The following is a 17,991-nucleotide window of genomic DNA, read 5'->3' as shown; positions in this document are numbered from 1 at the left end:
ATGCCGGACAGGCACCTCAAATTGAGGCACTAATCCTTGTATACAAAGGGCTTTACCCAACTATCAATGACACAAGTTTTTCCATCAAATCCTTACACGTTGTCAGCCACGCTAGCCTCTACCAACAGAGCACGAATAGCGAGAGAGAAGGTAAGATGGCAAGGATGAACCTGCACAACATCGCCTCTGCACTTGTTTGTTTCATCGGATGGGAAATCCGTCGATCGGCCAGACGACACAAGGCTGGAGTTTATCACCCTTGGGTCCCATGCAACGGCCACCATGGTCGCCGTGGCCGCCGTGGTCGTGGTGGTGGTCAGGATTACCCTGGCCTTGCCATGCCATATCAAGCAGGACCAAGCAACCCGCCCGTGGCCATCCACCAAGCCTACCAGGCACCTTCGATATCGGCTTTCGTCGCTCCGCCAATGGACTGGGCTCCCGCCGAGGCAGCAGCCCCATTCCTAGGCAAGGAGGAGTTCTTCGATGCCGCCCAAGCCTCGCCGCCACCGGGGATCTTCTTCGGCAATGGCATGGACGCAGGCGTGGCCTTCTGTCCGGTGCACAGATACGACCCTTGCCCTGCCCGCGATTTCTTCCCCATGCACGGGTACGGGCTGTGCCCTCCACCATCGGCACACCACCACCGGAACTGGAGGTCATCGATGAGCCGCTCGCCTACCCGGACCTCCCAACGCCGACGCCCGCCGATGAAAACGAGGAGCACTTTGCCCCTCTAGGCTATGGCCTTGTGCCCGCATGATGGAGTGGGAGGTGACGCCGAACGAAGAGGAGAAGCAGTGGCTCAACTCTGTTGTGAAGCAGGAGCCAAACACGCCGGCGGAGACCGAATAACCCAGCGCCACCATCCCCGACTTCAACACTGCCACCAAAGTGAAGATCGAGGACGCGACATCGTCTTCCACGGCCCCAGCATCTCCGCCCCCGGCAAGCCCGCGAACGCCTCCACCGGCGGCTCATCGGATCCTTTGTCGTTTCGCTGCAGTGCTGGAGGAGCATCTTCCCAGCCTCCGCTCCGGCTCCTGGGCCCCTACAGGCCTCCACCTCCCTGGCTATGCTGCGGGGGGGGGGGGGGGGGTCCTCCTCCTAAAGATCCCGGCGCTGGGCGCCATCGGCAGCGGCCAGCGGGATCCCTTGGGGGTGGCAGTTGGAATGGGGGAATTGACCCCAACCGCCCCACCTCCCAGTCCCCCTTGTCCGCTCCTTCAGCGGCGCCTCCATGGGCCTGGGCCGAAAGGCCTCGTGGGTTGTGGCCCATGTTGCAACGACCAGAAAAAACCAATGGGTTATAGGCTAGATTGCAGAAAAATCCTCATAATATCGGGATTTCGTGTATTAGTCCAACTACTAGTACTAATTTAGTGCTTGTCATGTTTTAGCCCCGTAAATTTGGGAATTCGCAGCTAGGTTCAACTATTAGTGCTATAATTAAGTACTTGTCATGTTTTAGACCTTGTATCTTGATGTGATTATATATTGTACTCAATTAAATTGTGTATTGATGTTTAGGCCATATTATGTCTATAAATAATTATATGTTCAATGTGTTTGCAATTCGCAATCCCTATGTCATGCACAAATGGTACAATAATATCATTTTGCAATTGAAAATAATTTATTTTTGCAACTCAAATATTAATTTGCCATCAATTAAGTCCAAAAAATGCCTATGTAGCACAAAATAGACTTAATCCGAATAGAATTAATATGCAAAAATATATATAAACTAAACAAAGTTCAAGTCTTTACTTGAATTCACAACAATTGCAAAATTTATTACAACATGACCATGATGATTTTAATTTACATACAAGTAAATTGATCGAATATCTGGTTCTCAATCTTGTAGGACAAAATGACCGTCAAAGAATTTGAAGAGCTTGCGCTCGACAGACACAACTATCATACATGGGCTATAGATGTTAAAATCAGTCTTTCATCCCGTGGAATTGCAGCTGCACTCATCCCTCCTGCAGACCCTCCCCAAGAGGGAATTGCACAATTAACCGAACAACAACAATATGCTGCTTTATACATAATAAGGCACCATATCCATCTAGATCTAAAATCTGAATATTTGATGGAGGAATCTCCAAGCAATATGTGTCAATCACTTAAGACTAGATATGAACAGCAAAAGGCAGGTTTACTACCTGAAGCTAGTCATGAGTGGACCCATTTAAGACTTTGAGATTTCAAATCGATTAGAGCTTATAATCATGAGGTTCATAAAATTTGTTCAAAGTTGCAGTTTTGCGAGAAGGAGCCTATAGAAGCAGATAAGATAGAAAAGACTATCCACTATGCTCCTAGCTGACAGGATCCTACAGCAACAATATCGTGCCCGCAATTATACAGTTTACTCTAAACTTATACATGTGCTCCTCCAGGCTGAGAAACGCGATGAACTTCTGCTAAAGAATAGTAATCAACGCCTAGTTGGGGCCGCTCCTCTACCTGAAGTACATGCAAATTTTCAGAAAACACCAAGTTCAATGGTTCTTTCAAAGTCCAAAACAAGAACTTTAAGGGAAGGGCAACCACAACAAGAATAACAAGCCACAAAATTCAGACAAGGGGAAGGGCATAACAAAGAATAAGATTGATAAAACTAAATTGTGCCAGAAATGTGGATGCTACAAGCGTGTCACCAAAAAATGCCGCACCCCAAGACATCTGGTAAAGCTCTACCTGCAATCCATGGGACGTAGTAGACCTGCCCAAGGAGCAAGATATGAAGCTCACTTCAATCTTCAACCTGATAACAACAAGGAAGCTAGTTGTTCACAAGATGTTCAAGGAGCACCAAGTAACAACAAGGAATTCCATCTATCGCGGGACTCCATGGACACGGAGAATATGATGAACGAATACGCCGCCGACATGTTCGGGGACTTTGACTAGTCAATTGACTCCATTTAGATATTTTATTTGTTTACATCCATCGGCACGCCGTCGACACGTTCGGGGACTTTGACTAGTCAATTGACTCCATTTAGATATTTTATTTGTTTACATCCATCAGATTTTTGTAATAAAAAAATATTATTATTGTTGTTGTCATCATTGTATATTGTAAAAACACTATATATTGTATCAGCACTTTGATATCAATAAAATTTATATGTATTCTATATATCCAATAAAGTGTTTTTCATTAAACTGAAAAAGTTGCACATTTTAATATATAGATTTCTACGGAGTTAATCCAATGGAGGAGGAAATGTGCCTTGTGGACAGTGGCACCACAAACTCTATACTTAGGGAAATAAAGTATTTCCAAACTCTTACAAAATTGAATGGAGATATTTTAACAATCGCTGGACGCGATGCGATAATAGTTGGCACATGACGTGCCATATTTACCCTACCTATGGGTAGAATAATTGTAATTTTGGATGCTTTATTATATCCCGATTCAACTCGTACCCTCATAGGCTATAGAGATATCCGCAAAAACGGTTTCCACATTGAAACTTATGAAGATAACAAAGAGGAATATCTCCTCTTTACCAAAGACAACAGATATGGCAAACAAATATTTGAGAAAATTCCCTCTTTATCATCAGGATTGTGCTACACATACATAAAACACGTAGAGCACGTTGCGTATAAGGTAAATTTTCAGAATACAAATGCATTCCAAACTTGGCATGATCGCCTTGGTCATCCCGGTATAGGGATGATGAGAAAAATTATCTGCAATTCCAATGGCCATGACTTAAATGAAGCTAAATTCCCACAATCTTCGGATTTTGTATGCACTGCATGTGCTACTGGGAAACTAATTTTAAGACCCTCGTATCTTAAAATTCAAGCAGAACCACTACAATTCCTTGAACGAATTCGAGGCGATATTTCTGGTCTGATCCAACCATTGTCTAGATCTTTTAGGTATTTCATGATTCTAATAGATGCATCTACACGATGGTCTCATGTATGTCTACTATCAACACGAAACCATGCATTTGCCAAAATAATGAGACAACTTATCAAATTGCAAGCTCATTATCCTGAAAACTGAATTAAATCAATTTGAATGGACAACACTGCTGAATTCTCTTCGCATGCTTTCAATGATTATTGCATGGCATTAGGCATTGAAGTTCGGCACTCTGTCCCGTATGTCCACACTCAAAATGGATTGACCGAATCTCTAATTAAGAGAATTAAGCTCATTGCACGACCCCTACTAATGAATTGCAATTTGCCAACTTCTTGTTGGGGTCACGCAGTTTTACACGCTGCTGACTTAATCCAATTGTGACCAACTGCATATCACAACACTTCCCCTATGCAATTAGTACGTGTAAACCTACCAAATATTTCCCATCTGCGTAAATTTGAATGCGCCACATATGTGCCAATCTCACCACCACAGCGTACATCCACGGGCCCACACAGAAAATTGGGGATCTATGTGGGGTACAAATCACCGTCGATAATCACCGTCGAAAATTGGGGATCTTTTCACAGCCCGTCATGCTGACTGCGTCTTCAATGAGGACCATTTCCCGACATTAGGGGAGCCATAAAGTACCAAAAAGAATGGCCGGAAATCGATTGGAATGCCCAAGGCATTTCCTCCTCTGATCCACGTACTCAAGAAACTGAACTTCAAGATCCAAAAATAATTAATTTGTAGCACATTGCAAATAACCTACCAGATTCATTTACTGACTATAAAGTTGTTACCAAATCCTATAATCCTACTAAAACGCGCCCGAAAGAGTGGAGGTACCAACAAAAACTACTCAACCCCCTGTCAAAGGAAGAGGGGGAGAAGTACATCCATAGAACAGGATTCAGCTCCTCACAAGCAACAAAGGAAACAGAGAAAGAAATCCTCTGAACCAGTAAATGTAAACAAACCTAGCGTTGATAATCATCAAATGGGTAATATACACCTAGTGGGATAACAACCTCCACAACCCAACTCATTAGTGCACAAACTGACTGGGACATCGAAACACCCAGACTCAATCGTATTGGGAAATCACGAAGAGTCGCCAGGGGTGCAGGAAATTTCCATCAACTATGTTGATTCTGGAGAATCATTTGACCATAAGACTATGACTGTCGACATATATTTTGCTGAAAAGATTGCAGATACCCTTCTCACTGATCATGATCCAAAGATCATGGCAGAGTGCAAGAAACGCTCCGACTGGCCTAAATGGAAGGATGCAATCCAAGCAGAATTAGCCTCGCTCAATAAAGGAAAGATATTCACTGAAGCAATACCTACACCTCCCAGAGTTTTCCCCGTGGGATTCAAATGGGTTTTTCTCTAGAAACGGAATGATAACAATGACGTGGTGAGATATAAAGCAAGGCTCGTAGCACAAGGTTTCACATAGAAACCCGACATTGATTTCACTGAAACATATTCTCCAGTAATGAGTGCAACCACTTTTCGATATCTTATATCTTTGGCAGTGCAAAATCATCTACCTATGCAGTTGATGGACGTAGTGACCGCTTACCTTTACGGTTCACTTGATTCAGACATATACATGAAGGTTCCTGATGGAGTCCCAATCCCGAATCGAAACGCAAAACGCAACACATATTGTGTAAAACTAAATATAAGTGTTTATACGGCTTAAAACAGTCGGGTCGCATGTCGTACAACTGACTTAGTGAGTTAATTTTGAAAAAAGGATACTCCAGTAATGATGATTGCCCATGTGTTTTCGTAAAAAAGTCCGCAACTGGATTTTACATTATTTCCATGTATGTTGATGATCTGAACATCATTGGAATCACACAAGATATTGATGAAGCACGCAATCACCTAAAGACGGAATTTGAGATGAAGGATTTGGGTAAAACCAGATTTTGCTTAGGATTACAACTTGAGCACCTTCCCTTGGGTATTTTGGTTCATCAAACCGCCTATATCCAGAAAATATTGGAGAAATTCAATACGGACAAATCCTATCCATCTAAAACTCCTATGGTAGTTCGATCTCTAGATGTAGAGAACGATCAATTTAGACCAATGGATAATGGAGAAGAGATATTAGGACCTGAAGTTCCATATCTTAGTGTCGTTGGAGCGCTCATGTATCTTGCAAATTGCACCAGGCCTGATATTTGATGTCTACTACACAACCTTCTTCTTGTAGACGTTGTTGGGGCTCCAAGTGCAGAGGTTTGGAGGACAGTAGCAAATTTCCCTCAAGTGGATGACCTAATGTTTATCAATCCGTGGAAGGCGTAGGATGAAGATGGTCTCTCTCAAGCAACCCTGCAACCAAATAACAAAGAGTCTCTTGTGTCCCCAACACACCCAATACAATGGTAAATTGTATAGGTGCACTAGTTCAGCGAAGAGATGGTGATACAAGTGCAATATGGATAGTAGATAATAGTTTTTGTAATCTGAAAAAATAAAAACAGCAAGGTAACTAATGGTAAAAGTGAGCATAAACGATATTGCAATGATAGGAAACAAGGCCTAGGATTCATACTTTCACTAGTGCATGTCCTCTCAACAATAATAACATAATTGGATCACATAACTATCCCTCAACATGCAAAGTCACTAATAGCAGAGAACAAACGAAGAGATTATGGTAGGGTACGAAACCACCTCAAAGTTATTCTTTCCAATCAATCCGTTGGGCTATTCCTATAAGTGTCACAAACAACCCTAGAGTTCGTACTAGAACAACACCTTAAGAAACAAATCAACCAAAACCCTAATGTCACCTAGATACTCCAATGTGACCTCAAGTATCCGTGGGTATGATTATACGATATGCATCACACAATCTCAGATTCATCTATTCAAACCAACACAAAGTACTTCAAAGAGTGCCCCAAAGTTTCTGCCGGAGAGTCAAGACAAAAACGTGTGCCAACCCCTATGCATAGGTTCATGCGTGGAACCCGCAAGTTGATCACCAAAACATACATCAAGTGGATCACGTGATATCCCATTGTCACCATAGATAAGCACGACAAGGCATACATCAAGTGTTCTCAAATCCTTAAAGACTCAATCCCATAAGATAACTTCTAAGGGAAAACTCAATTCATTACAAGAGAGTAGAGGGGGGACAAACATCATAAGATCCAACTATAATAGCAAAGCTCGCGATACATCAAGATCGTGCCACCTCAAGAACACGAGAGAGAGAGATCAAACACATAGCTACTGGTACATACCCTCAGCCCCGACGGAGAACTACTCCCTCCTCATCTTGAAGAGCACCGGAATGATGAAGATGGCCACCAGAGAGGGATTGCCCCCTCCGGCAGGGTGCCGGAACAGGTCTAGATTGATTTTCGGTGGCTACGGAGGCTTCTAGCGGCGGAACTCCCGATCTATTCTCGTCTTCGATAGTTTTAGGGTATATGGATATATATAGGTGGAAGAAATAAATCAGGGGAGCCACGAGGGGCCCACGAGGGTGAAGGGCGCGCCTCGGGGGGTGGGCGTGCTACCTCTTGAGCACTGCATTGGATTTCGTTGAAGAGGAAAGGATGATGCAGCAAAGTAGGGTAAGTATTTCCCTCAGTTTTTGAGAACCAAGGAGATCCAGTAGAAGTCTATGCGCGAGTCCCTCGTACCTGCACAAAACAAATAGCTCCTTGCAACCAACGCAATAAGGGGTTGTCAATCCTTTCATGGTCACTTACGAGAGTGAGATCTGATAGATATGATAAGATAATGTAGCGACCCGACCTCAGATGGTCAAGTATCTATGCTTCAGTGTCATCCCTGGATCGGTAATGCTGACACACACAGTACTCGAAGGATTTATAACAGAGTAGCAATCACACACTTATTACATCGAATGTCTCCAAAGAGAACTTATTACAATAATATGGCTTAAGGCCATCTAAGGCGATAACAGCGGAAGGCTTGGAAGATAAGGTGAGTCCATCAACTCCAACGGCATAGCTGAGCTGCACGGCAACGACCTAACGAACCTTACTCCTCATCTGAAAAGTCTGCAACATAATACGCTGCAGCCCGAAAACGGGCCAGCACATGGAATATGCTGGCAAAGTAACACAGTAGAGCAAGAAAAAAATAATGCTATCACTATATGCATATATGGCTGGTGGAAAGCTCTATGGTTATAGTTTTGCGAAAAGCCAATTTTTCCCTACAACAAAGGAATACATTTTAATTTTACTATCACGGTGGTTGAAACATCATTGAGAAGGTATCCCCAACTCAATCCCAATTAAAGTGATTAACAACCCAACAGTATTAATTAAACATGGAGAGATACATGTGATAACCCAAGTACTAGATACTCAAGAATTGTCCATAACCGGGGACACGGCTAACCATGATTCGATTGTACACTCTGTAGAGGTCTGCGCACTTTTCCCCACAAGACTCGATCGCCTCCGTTGGATTTCTCGCACTGCATGGTGTTTGAGAAACGGATGACCGAGACACAGTCTTTCAGAAACGTTAACTCTCTACTCCGGGTAGACCATACCAAACCTACAAAACCCACTACCTGCTGATCTACCTCTTCAAGAGCTTCACATAACTTACTCAACTATGCTAGAGCCCATAATAGCTTGTGGCTGCACACGGAAGTTTCTAGCATGAATCATCTCAGTTCCCTTTGAGCCTGGGTGGCGGTCCATAGGAAGATCACACGTGTACCCCGGGATTTCCAAAAAAAATACAGACAACACTGGGTTCCCCAGGTGCCTCAATCCACCCAGTTGTTTGATTAAGTTGCCACCTTAAGTTGAACCATTAATTAACAATCTCACATCTGACATGAATTTCACTCAAACCCAAACCACGTCTACGAGCATAGCATAGCAAGATAAGCAATACGTAGAAGTAACTCCCAAGGGTTTGAATATAATAGGGCAATAGGTAGCAACTACTTCCCAACCCACAAGTTAATGACATCCTAATCATGCAATGTTTTAGGATTGGAACTAATGCATAAAAACTGGGTAATAATGGGATATGATCAAAGTGTTACTTACCTTGCTGACGATCCGCGAGTCCTAGAGACTCGTAGTAACACGCTTCGCACTCCGGGAATTCTATCGCAAGCAAACAATAACATACATAAGTAACAAACAACGATGCACAAGCAAAACTCAAATAAGAGAGGTTGACCAGAAAGTTCAACTTAAGAACTCCGGTACGCAAAAGAATCAAATCAACGAAGCAACGAAAGTCAGACGGCGAAAGAAAACCACTTCGTTTACTAATTTGAATTTAGGTCAAATTTTACAGTAGAAAAAACTTGTTTGAGTTGATTAAACGAAAAGAGGGTTTCGAGATGAAACTCCAGGCGCTTGAATCGCCTGATTCCGATAAACGAGCGAAAAGATAAACAGAATCTAAGATCGGATCAGAAATCGCGATCAGAGAAAATCGCGGAATAAATCCGATAAAAGAAAACTCACGAATAGACTAACGAACGAGCGTTCGTTAGTTGTAACTAACGGGCGAGGAACCGTTCGTTAAAAGGAACGTTCGGACGAACGTCCTCTAACTAGAAGAACCAAGAAAAAAACCGGCGAATCCGAAAAAAACGGATCTAGGGTTTCTAAAAATTCCGAACGGTCTTTATAAAAAAACCTGCAGCCGGGCGCGGCGGCTACCTCCGGCGAGAGGTCTGGCGAGGCGAGGCGGCGGCGGCGGCGCTCAGTGGCGGCGCGAGCTGCGGCGGCGGCTTGGCGTGGCGCGGGCGGCGGCGGTGGTGGTGTGGTGTTGGGGGCAGGGTGGCGGCGTATATAAAGGGGTTGGGGCAGCGACTTGGAGGAGGGGGCAGGGCGCGGCGGAGGCGGAGTCCAACTCAGACTCCGGTCCGAGTGACGGCGGCAGCGGCACTCGGCGCGCGCAGGAGGCGGCGGCGGCCTGGCGAGGCTAGGCCTTCGGCCCAGTCGGTGCAGGAACCCCTTTTTTTTGAACTTCGCTGACCGAAATAAAATCCTAGAGAAAAAACCTAAAAAATTCAAAAACAAATTTTCACCATCTAAATAAAATATTTAGGACGAGTTGAACATTTTCTTGGCCCTAAAATGCAATTTTGAAAACGTGCAATTTTTCTAATGCAAATAAAATCCGAATAAAACCAAATAAAATACAATAAATGATTTTAATATTTTTCCTCTAATATTTCAATTATTTTGGAGAAGTCATACTATCTCCACTCATTTGATTTAATATGAAATATTTCTCAGAGAGAAAATTATTAAAATCAAAATCCTCGTTTCATTATTTGATAAAAATCAAATATGAAAACCGGAAAATCCCCAACTCTCTCCGTGGGTCCTTGTGTTGCTTAGGATTTTGAGGATTGCGGAATGGAAATGCAATAAATCATGATATGCATGGATGATCTATGTATAACATTCCAAATTGAAAATTTGGGATGTTACAGATAATATTTTTGGTATTTTTGTGATAAAGATGCAAAGTAAAATAAAAGCAAAGTAAAAAGCAAAGTAAATAAATAAGTGTTGGAAGATTAATATGATGAATATAGACCCGGGAGCCATAGGTTTCACTAGTGGCTTCTCTCAAGAGCATAGGTATTTTACGGTGGGTGAACGAATTACTATTGAGCAATTGACTGAATTGAGCATAGTTATGAGAGTATCTAGGTATGATCATGTATATAGAAATCACGTCCGAGACAAGTAGAACGACTCGTGCCTGCATCTACTACTATTACTCCACTCATCGATCGCTATCCAGCATGCATCTAGAGTATTAAGTTCATGTAAACAGAGTAACGCATTAAGCAAGATGACATGATGTAGAGGGATAATTTCATGCAATATGATAAAAACCCCATCTTGTTATCCTCGATGGCAAAAATACAATACGTGCCTTGCTGCCCCTACTGTCACTGGGAAAGGGCACCGCAAGATTGAACCCAAAGCTAAGCACTTTTCCCATTGCAAGAAAGATCAATCTAGTAGGCCAAACTAAACTGAAAATTTGAAGAGACTTGCAAAGATAACCAATCATACATTAAAGAATTCAGAGAAGATTCAAATATTGTTCATAGATAATCTTGATCATAAACCCACAATTCATCGGTCTCAACAAACACACCCCAAAAAGAAGATTACATCGAATAGATCTCCACAAGAGAGGGGGAGAAGTTTGTATTGAGATCCAAAAAGAGAGAAGAAGCCATCTAGCAAATAACTATGGACCCGAAGGTCTGAGGTAAACTACTCGCACTTCATCGGAGAGGCTATGGTGTTGATGTAGAAGCCCTCCATGATGGATGCCCCCTCCCGCGGAGCTCCAGAATAGGCCCCAAGATGGGATCTCGTGGATACAGAAAGTTGCGGCGGTGGAATTAGGTTTTTGGCTCTGTATCTGATCGTTTGGGGGTACGTAGGTATATATAGGAGGAAGGAGTACGTCGGTGGAGCAACAGGGGGCCCACGAGGGTGGAGGGCGCACCTTGGGGGGGGGTAGGCGTGCCCCCTTACTCGTGGCCTCCTCCTTTGTTTCTTGACGTAGGGTCCAAGTCTCCTAGATCATGTTCGTTCCGAAAATCATGTTCCCGAAGGTTTCATTCCGTTTGGACTCCGTTTGATATTCCTTTTCTTCGAAACCCTAAAATAGGCAAAAACAGCAATTCTGGGTTGGGCCTCCGGTTAATAGGTTAGTCCCAAAAATAATATAAAAGTGGATAATAAAGCCCAATAATGTCCAAAACAGTAGATAATATAGCATGGAGCAATCAAAAATTATAGATACGTTGGCGACGTATCAAGCATCCGCAAGCTTAATTCCTGCTCGTCCTCGAGTAGGTAAATGATAAAAAGATAATTTTTTATGTGGAGTGCTACTTGGCATAATTTAAATGTAATTCTTCTTAATTGTGGTATGAATATTCAGATCCGAAAGATTCAAGATAAAAGTTCATATTGACATAAAAATAATAATACTTTAAGCATACTAACTAAGCAATTATTTCTTCTCAAAATAGCATGGCCAAAGGAAGTTCATCCCTACAAAATCATATAGTTAAGTCATGCTCCATTTTCGCCACACAAGAATGCTCTCATCATGCACAACCCCGATAACAAGCCAAGAAATTGTTTCATACTTTAGTAATCTCAAACTTATAAACTTTCATGCAATATATGAGCGCGAGCCATGGACATAGCACTATGGGTGGAATAGAATATGATGATGGGGGTTATGTGGAGAAGACAAAAAAAGAGATAGTCTCACATCAACGAGGCTAATCAATGGGCTATGGAGATGCCCATTAATTGATGTTAATGCAAGGAGTAGGGATTGCCATGCAATGGATGCACTAGAGCTATAAATGTATGAAAGCTTAACAAAAGAAACTAAGTGGGTGTGCATCCAATTTGCTTGCTCACGAAGACCTAGGGCACTTGAGGAAGCCCATTGTTGGAATATACAAGCCAAGTTCTATAATGAAAAAATTCCCACTAGTATATGAAAGTGACAAAACAAGAGACTCTCTATCATGAAGATCATGGTGCTACTTTGAAGCACAAGTGTGGCAAAGGATAGTAGCATTGTCCCTTCTCTCTTTTTCTCTCATTTTTTTTCTTTTTTTGGGCCTTCTCTTTTTTATGGCCTTTCTCTCTCTTTTTTTATATATTCCTCACTTGGGACAATGATCTAGAAAATGATGATCATCACACTTCTATTTATTTACAACTCAATGATTACAACTCGATACTAGAACAAAGGATGACTCTATATGAATGCCTCCGGCGGTGTATCGGGATATGCAATGAACCAAGAGTGACATGTATGAAATAATTATGAACGGTGGAGTTGCCACAAATACTATGTCAACTACATGATCATGCTAAGCAATATGACAATGATGAATTTGTCATGATAAATGGAATGGTGGAAAGTTGCATGGCAATATATCTCGGAATGGCTATGGAAATGCCATAATAGGTAGGTATGGTGGCTGTTTTGAGGAAGATATAAGGAGGATTTGTGTGAAAGAGTGTATCAGATCACGGGGTTTGGATGCACCAGCGAAGTTTGCACCAATTCTCAATGTGAGAAAGGGCAATGCACGGTACCACAGAGGCTAGCAATGATGGAAGGGTGAGAGTGCGTATAATCCATGGACTCAACATTAGTCATAAAGAACTCACATACTTATTGCAAAAATCTACAAGTCATCAAAAACCAAGAACTACGCGCATGCTCCTAGGCGGATAGATTGGTAGGAACAGACCATCGCTCGTCCCCGACCGCCACTCATAAGGAGGACAATCAAATAAAACCTCATGTTTCAAATTTGTTACACAACGTTTACCATACGTGCATGCTACGGGACTTGCAAACTTCAACACAAGCATTTCTAAAATTCACAACTACTCAACTAGCACGACTTTGGTATTATTACCTCCATATCTCAAAACAATCATCAAGCATCAAACTTCTCCTAGTATTCAAAAAACTCATAAGAAAGTTTTTACTATTCTTGCATACCAATCATGTTATGATTATTTAAGAAAATTACCATGCTATTTAAGACTCTAAAAATAATCTAAGTGAAGCATGAGAGATCAATAGTTTCTATAAAACAAATCCACCACCGTGCTCTAAAAGATATAAGTGAAGTACTAGAGCAAAACTATATAACTCAAAAGATATAAGTGAAGCACATAGAGTATTCTAACAAATTCCAAATTATGTACGGATCTCTCAAAATGTGTGTACAGCAAGGATGATTGTGGTAAACTAAAAAGCAAAGACTCAAATCATAAAAGACGCTCCAAGCAAAACACATATCATGTGGCGAATAAAAATATAGCTCCAACTAAAGTTACCGATGGAAGTAGACAAAAAGAGGGGATGCCTTCTAGGGCATCCCCAAGCTTTGGCTTTTAGGTGTCCTTAGATTATCTTGGGGGTTCCATGGGCATACCCAAGCTTAGGCTCTTGCCACTCCTTGTTCCATAATCCATCAAATCCTTACCCAAAACTTGAAAACTTCACAACACAAAACTCAAAGTAGAAAATCTCGTGAGCTCCGTTAGCGAAAGAAAACAAAAGACCACTTCAAGGTACTGTAATTAACTCATTATTTATTTATATTGGTGTTAAACCTACTTTATTCCAACTTCTCTATGGTTTATGAACTATTTTACTAGCCATAGATTCATCAAAATAAGCAAACAACACACGAAAAACAGAATCTGTCAAAAACAGAACAGTCTGTAGTAATCTGTAGCTAGCGCAAGATCTGGAACCCCAAAAATTCTAAAATAAATTGATGGACGTGAGGAATTTATATATTAATCATCTGCAAAAATAATTAACTAAATATCACTTTACAAATAAAAATGGCAGCAGTTCTCGTGAGCGCTAAAGTTTCTGTTTTTTACAGCAAGATTAACAAGACTTTCCCCAAGTCTTCCCAACGGTTCTACTTGGAACAAACACTAATTAAACACAAAAACACAACCAAAACAGCGGCTAGATAAATTATTTATTACTAAAAAGGAGCAAACAGCAAGGAATAAAAATAAAATTGGGTTGCCTCCCAACAAGCGCTATCGTTTAACGCCCCTAGCTAGGCATAAAAAGCAAGGATAGATCTAGGTATTGCCATCTTTGGTAGGCAATTATTCAATGAGAGATCTATTATCCTTAGAAATTTCTTTATTTTTAGTTATTATCAAACTTTTAGGCACAAGATCAAAAAAATCATTTGTAACAAATGGTTCCTTAATGATAGCAACAAGATTGGGATGAATACTTATAGATTTGAGATCCGCCGTTTCCTTACTACACCCTTATTTTTAGGAACATACATAAGCTTGGTAATTTTAGTAGGAGGACTAGGAGTATTTTTTACGGAAGCAAAAGCGGTTCCCAAGTTGGTAATGATATCTTCAAGTTTATCGATCCTAGTGGAATCATGATGTATTTTCTCATTAACTATGGGTTCCTTCTCTTTAATATTTTTCAAAGTGACTCCTACTTTAGATCCATATTGAGAGATTCGGTTGTGGAACTTTTTATCCAAATTTTCAATTAACTCTACTGTAGCAACCTTATTTTCAATAATTTCAAGCCTTTGCATTACATGCTCCAAAGTTAATATAGTTCCATTAACCAAAAGAGCGGGTGAGCCAAACAAATCTATCATAGCATTATAAGAATCAAAAGTATGGCTACCTAAGAAATTCCCTCTAGTAATGGTATCAAGGATATATCTATACAAAGGATTAGCACCTACATAAAAATTACGGCGAAGAACGGAAGTAGATTGCTTCCTGGTAGATCTATTTTGAGCATTGAAAATTCTATACCAAGCATCTTTCAGATTTTCTCCCTCCCTTTGTTTAAAATTTAGGACTTCATTCTCGGGAGACAACGGAGAGGATAGAGGACTAGCCATAGAGACAACCAAGCAATCACACAAGCAAACAAGAAACGGGCAAAAAGAGGCAAATAGAGAAAGAGAGGGAGGATAGAGAGAGAGGGCAAATAAAACGGCAAGGGTGAAGTGGGGGAGAGGAAAACGAGAGGAAAATGGCAAATAATTTAATGCGAGAGACAAGGGTATGTGATGGGTACTTGGTATGTTGACTTTTGCATAGACTCCCCGGCAACGGCGCCAGAAATCTTCTTGCTACCTCTTGAGCACTGCGTTGGATTTCCTTGAAGAGGAAAGGATGATGCAGCAAAGTAGCGTAAGTATTTCCCTTAGTTTTTGAGAACCAAGGTATCAATCCAGTAGGAGGCTACGTGCGAGTCCCTCGTACCTGCACAAAACAAATAGCTCCGCGCAACCAATGCAATAAGGGGTTGTCAATCCCTTCACGGTCACTTACGAGAGTGAGATCTGATAGATATGATAAGATAATATTTTTGGTATTTTTGTCATAAATATGCAAAGTAAAATAAAAGCAAAGTAAAAAAGCAAAATAAATAAATAAGTATTGGAAGATTAATATGATGAAGATAGACCCGGGGGCCATAGGTTTCACTAGTGGCTTCTCTCAAGAGCATAAGTATTTTACGGTGGGTGAACGAATTACTGTTGAGCAAGTGACAGAATTGAGCATAGTTATGAGAGTATCTAGGTATGATCATGTATATAGGCATCACGTCCGAGACAAGTAGACCGACTCCTGCCTGCATTTACTACTATTACTCCACTCATCGACCGCTATCCAGCATGCATCTAGAGTATTAAGTTCATGGAAACAAAGTAACGCCTTAAGCAAGATGACATGATGTAGAGGGATAAATTCCTGCAATATGATAAAAAAACCCATCTTGTTATCCTCGATGGCAACAATACAATACGTGCCTTGTTGCCCCTACTGTCACTGGGAAAGGACACCGCAAGATTGAACCCAAAGCTAAGCACTTCTCCCATTGCAAGAAAGATCGATCTAGTAGGCCAAACCAAACTGAAAATTCGAAGAGACTTGCAAAGATAACCAATCATACATAAAAGAATTCAGAGAAGATTCAAATATTTTTCATAGATAATCTTGATCATAAACCCACAATTCATCGGTCTCAACAAACACGTCGCAAAAAGAAGATTACATCGAATAGATCTCCACAAGAGAGGGGGAGAACTTTGTATTGAGATCCAAAAAGAGAGAAGAAGCCATCTAGCTAATAACTATGGACCCGAAGGCCTGAGGTAAACTACTCACACTTCATCGAAGAGGCTATGGTGTTGATGTAGAAGCCCTCCGTGATGGATGCCCCCTCCGGCGAGCTCCGCAACAGGCCCCAAGATGGGATCTCATGGATACAGAAAGTTGCGGCAGTGGAATTAGGTTTTTGGCTCCGCATCTGATCGTTTGGGGGTACGTAGGTATATATAGGAGGAAGGAGTACGTCAGTGGAGCAACAGGGGGCCCATGAGGGTGGAGGGCGCGCCTAGGGGGGGGGGGGGTTAGGCGCGCCCCCCTACCGCGTGGCCTCCTCCTTTGTTTCTTGACGTAGGGTCCAAGTCTCCTGGATCATGTTCGTTCCGGAAATCATGTTCCCGAAGGTTTCATTCGTTTGGACTCCGTTTGATATTCCTTTTCTTCGAAACCCTAAAATAGGCAAAAAAACAACAAATCTAGGCTGGGCCTCCGGTTAATAGGTTAGTACCAAAAATAATATAAAAGTTGATAATAAAGCCCAATAATGTCCAAAATAGTAGATAATATAGCATGGAGCAATCAAAAATTATAGATACGTTGGAGACGTATCAGAGCGCGCCCCCTGCCTCGTGCTCTCCTCATTGATCCCCTGACATGTAGTCCAAGTCTCCTGTATTGCTTTCTTTCCAAAAATAACTTTTCCAAAGGTTTCATTCTGTTTGGACTCCGTTTGATATTCCTTTTCTGCGAAACACTGAAACAAGGGAAAAACAGAAACTGGCACTAGGCTCTGGGTTAATAGGTTAGTCCAAAAAATCATATAAAATAGCATATAAATGCATATAAAACATCCAAGGTTGATAATATAATAGCATGGAACAATCAAAAATTATAGATACATTGGAGACGTATCAATATTGCATTTAGAGTGAATTTACTAGCTAGACATAGCGCAGCTCCTACCAAACAGAATTGGACGGGAGTTAAGAATATCTTTCGATATCTCCAAGGCACAAAGGATCTTGGCCTATTCTTTCAATTTCAGTGAAATTTGGACATTGATATGATTGGGTATGCTGATGCTGGCTACTTATCTGACCCCCAAAATGCCAGATACAAACCGGTTTTGTGTTCCTACATGGTGGGACAGCCATATAATGGAAGTGTTCCTAACAGACTCTAGTGTCTACATCCGGTGCTCCTTTGTCGGTGAGCTGCCAGCCACGGGTCCTGTCGGCCTCTGGCCGGAGGCTGACGGCTGCAGCAGCAACGCTTCGTGGGTCGCGGTGGAGGTCTCTGTCACGGGTAACATAGCCCTAGCCCGCGGCTGGCAGACGTTCGACCCCGCATGCGGCCTGGGCAGGCGGT

The 17,991-nt window shown here is 41.9% G+C and overlaps 2 pseudogenes; both read left to right on the top strand.

The window, feature by feature from the left end:
- The first annotated feature begins 338 nt into the window (after nucleotides 1-338).
- LOC147990858 (uncharacterized) lies at nucleotides 339-1,441 on the top strand (annotated as a pseudogene).
- A 435-nt stretch (nucleotides 1,442-1,876) lies between these two features.
- Nucleotides 1,877-2,925, top strand: LOC147990857 (uncharacterized; annotated as a pseudogene).
- Nucleotides 2,926-17,991: the final 15,066 nt, after the last annotated feature.

Source organism: Triticum urartu, chromosome 1A, assembly GCF_056163025.1.
Source record: "Triticum urartu cultivar PI428250 chromosome 1A, HENAU_Tu73, whole genome shotgun sequence".
Taxonomy (NCBI): Eukaryota; Viridiplantae; Streptophyta; class Magnoliopsida; order Poales; family Poaceae; genus Triticum; species Triticum urartu.
Note: the sequence above shows the minus strand (reverse complement) of the source record. Positions and strands in the feature narration are given on the sequence as shown.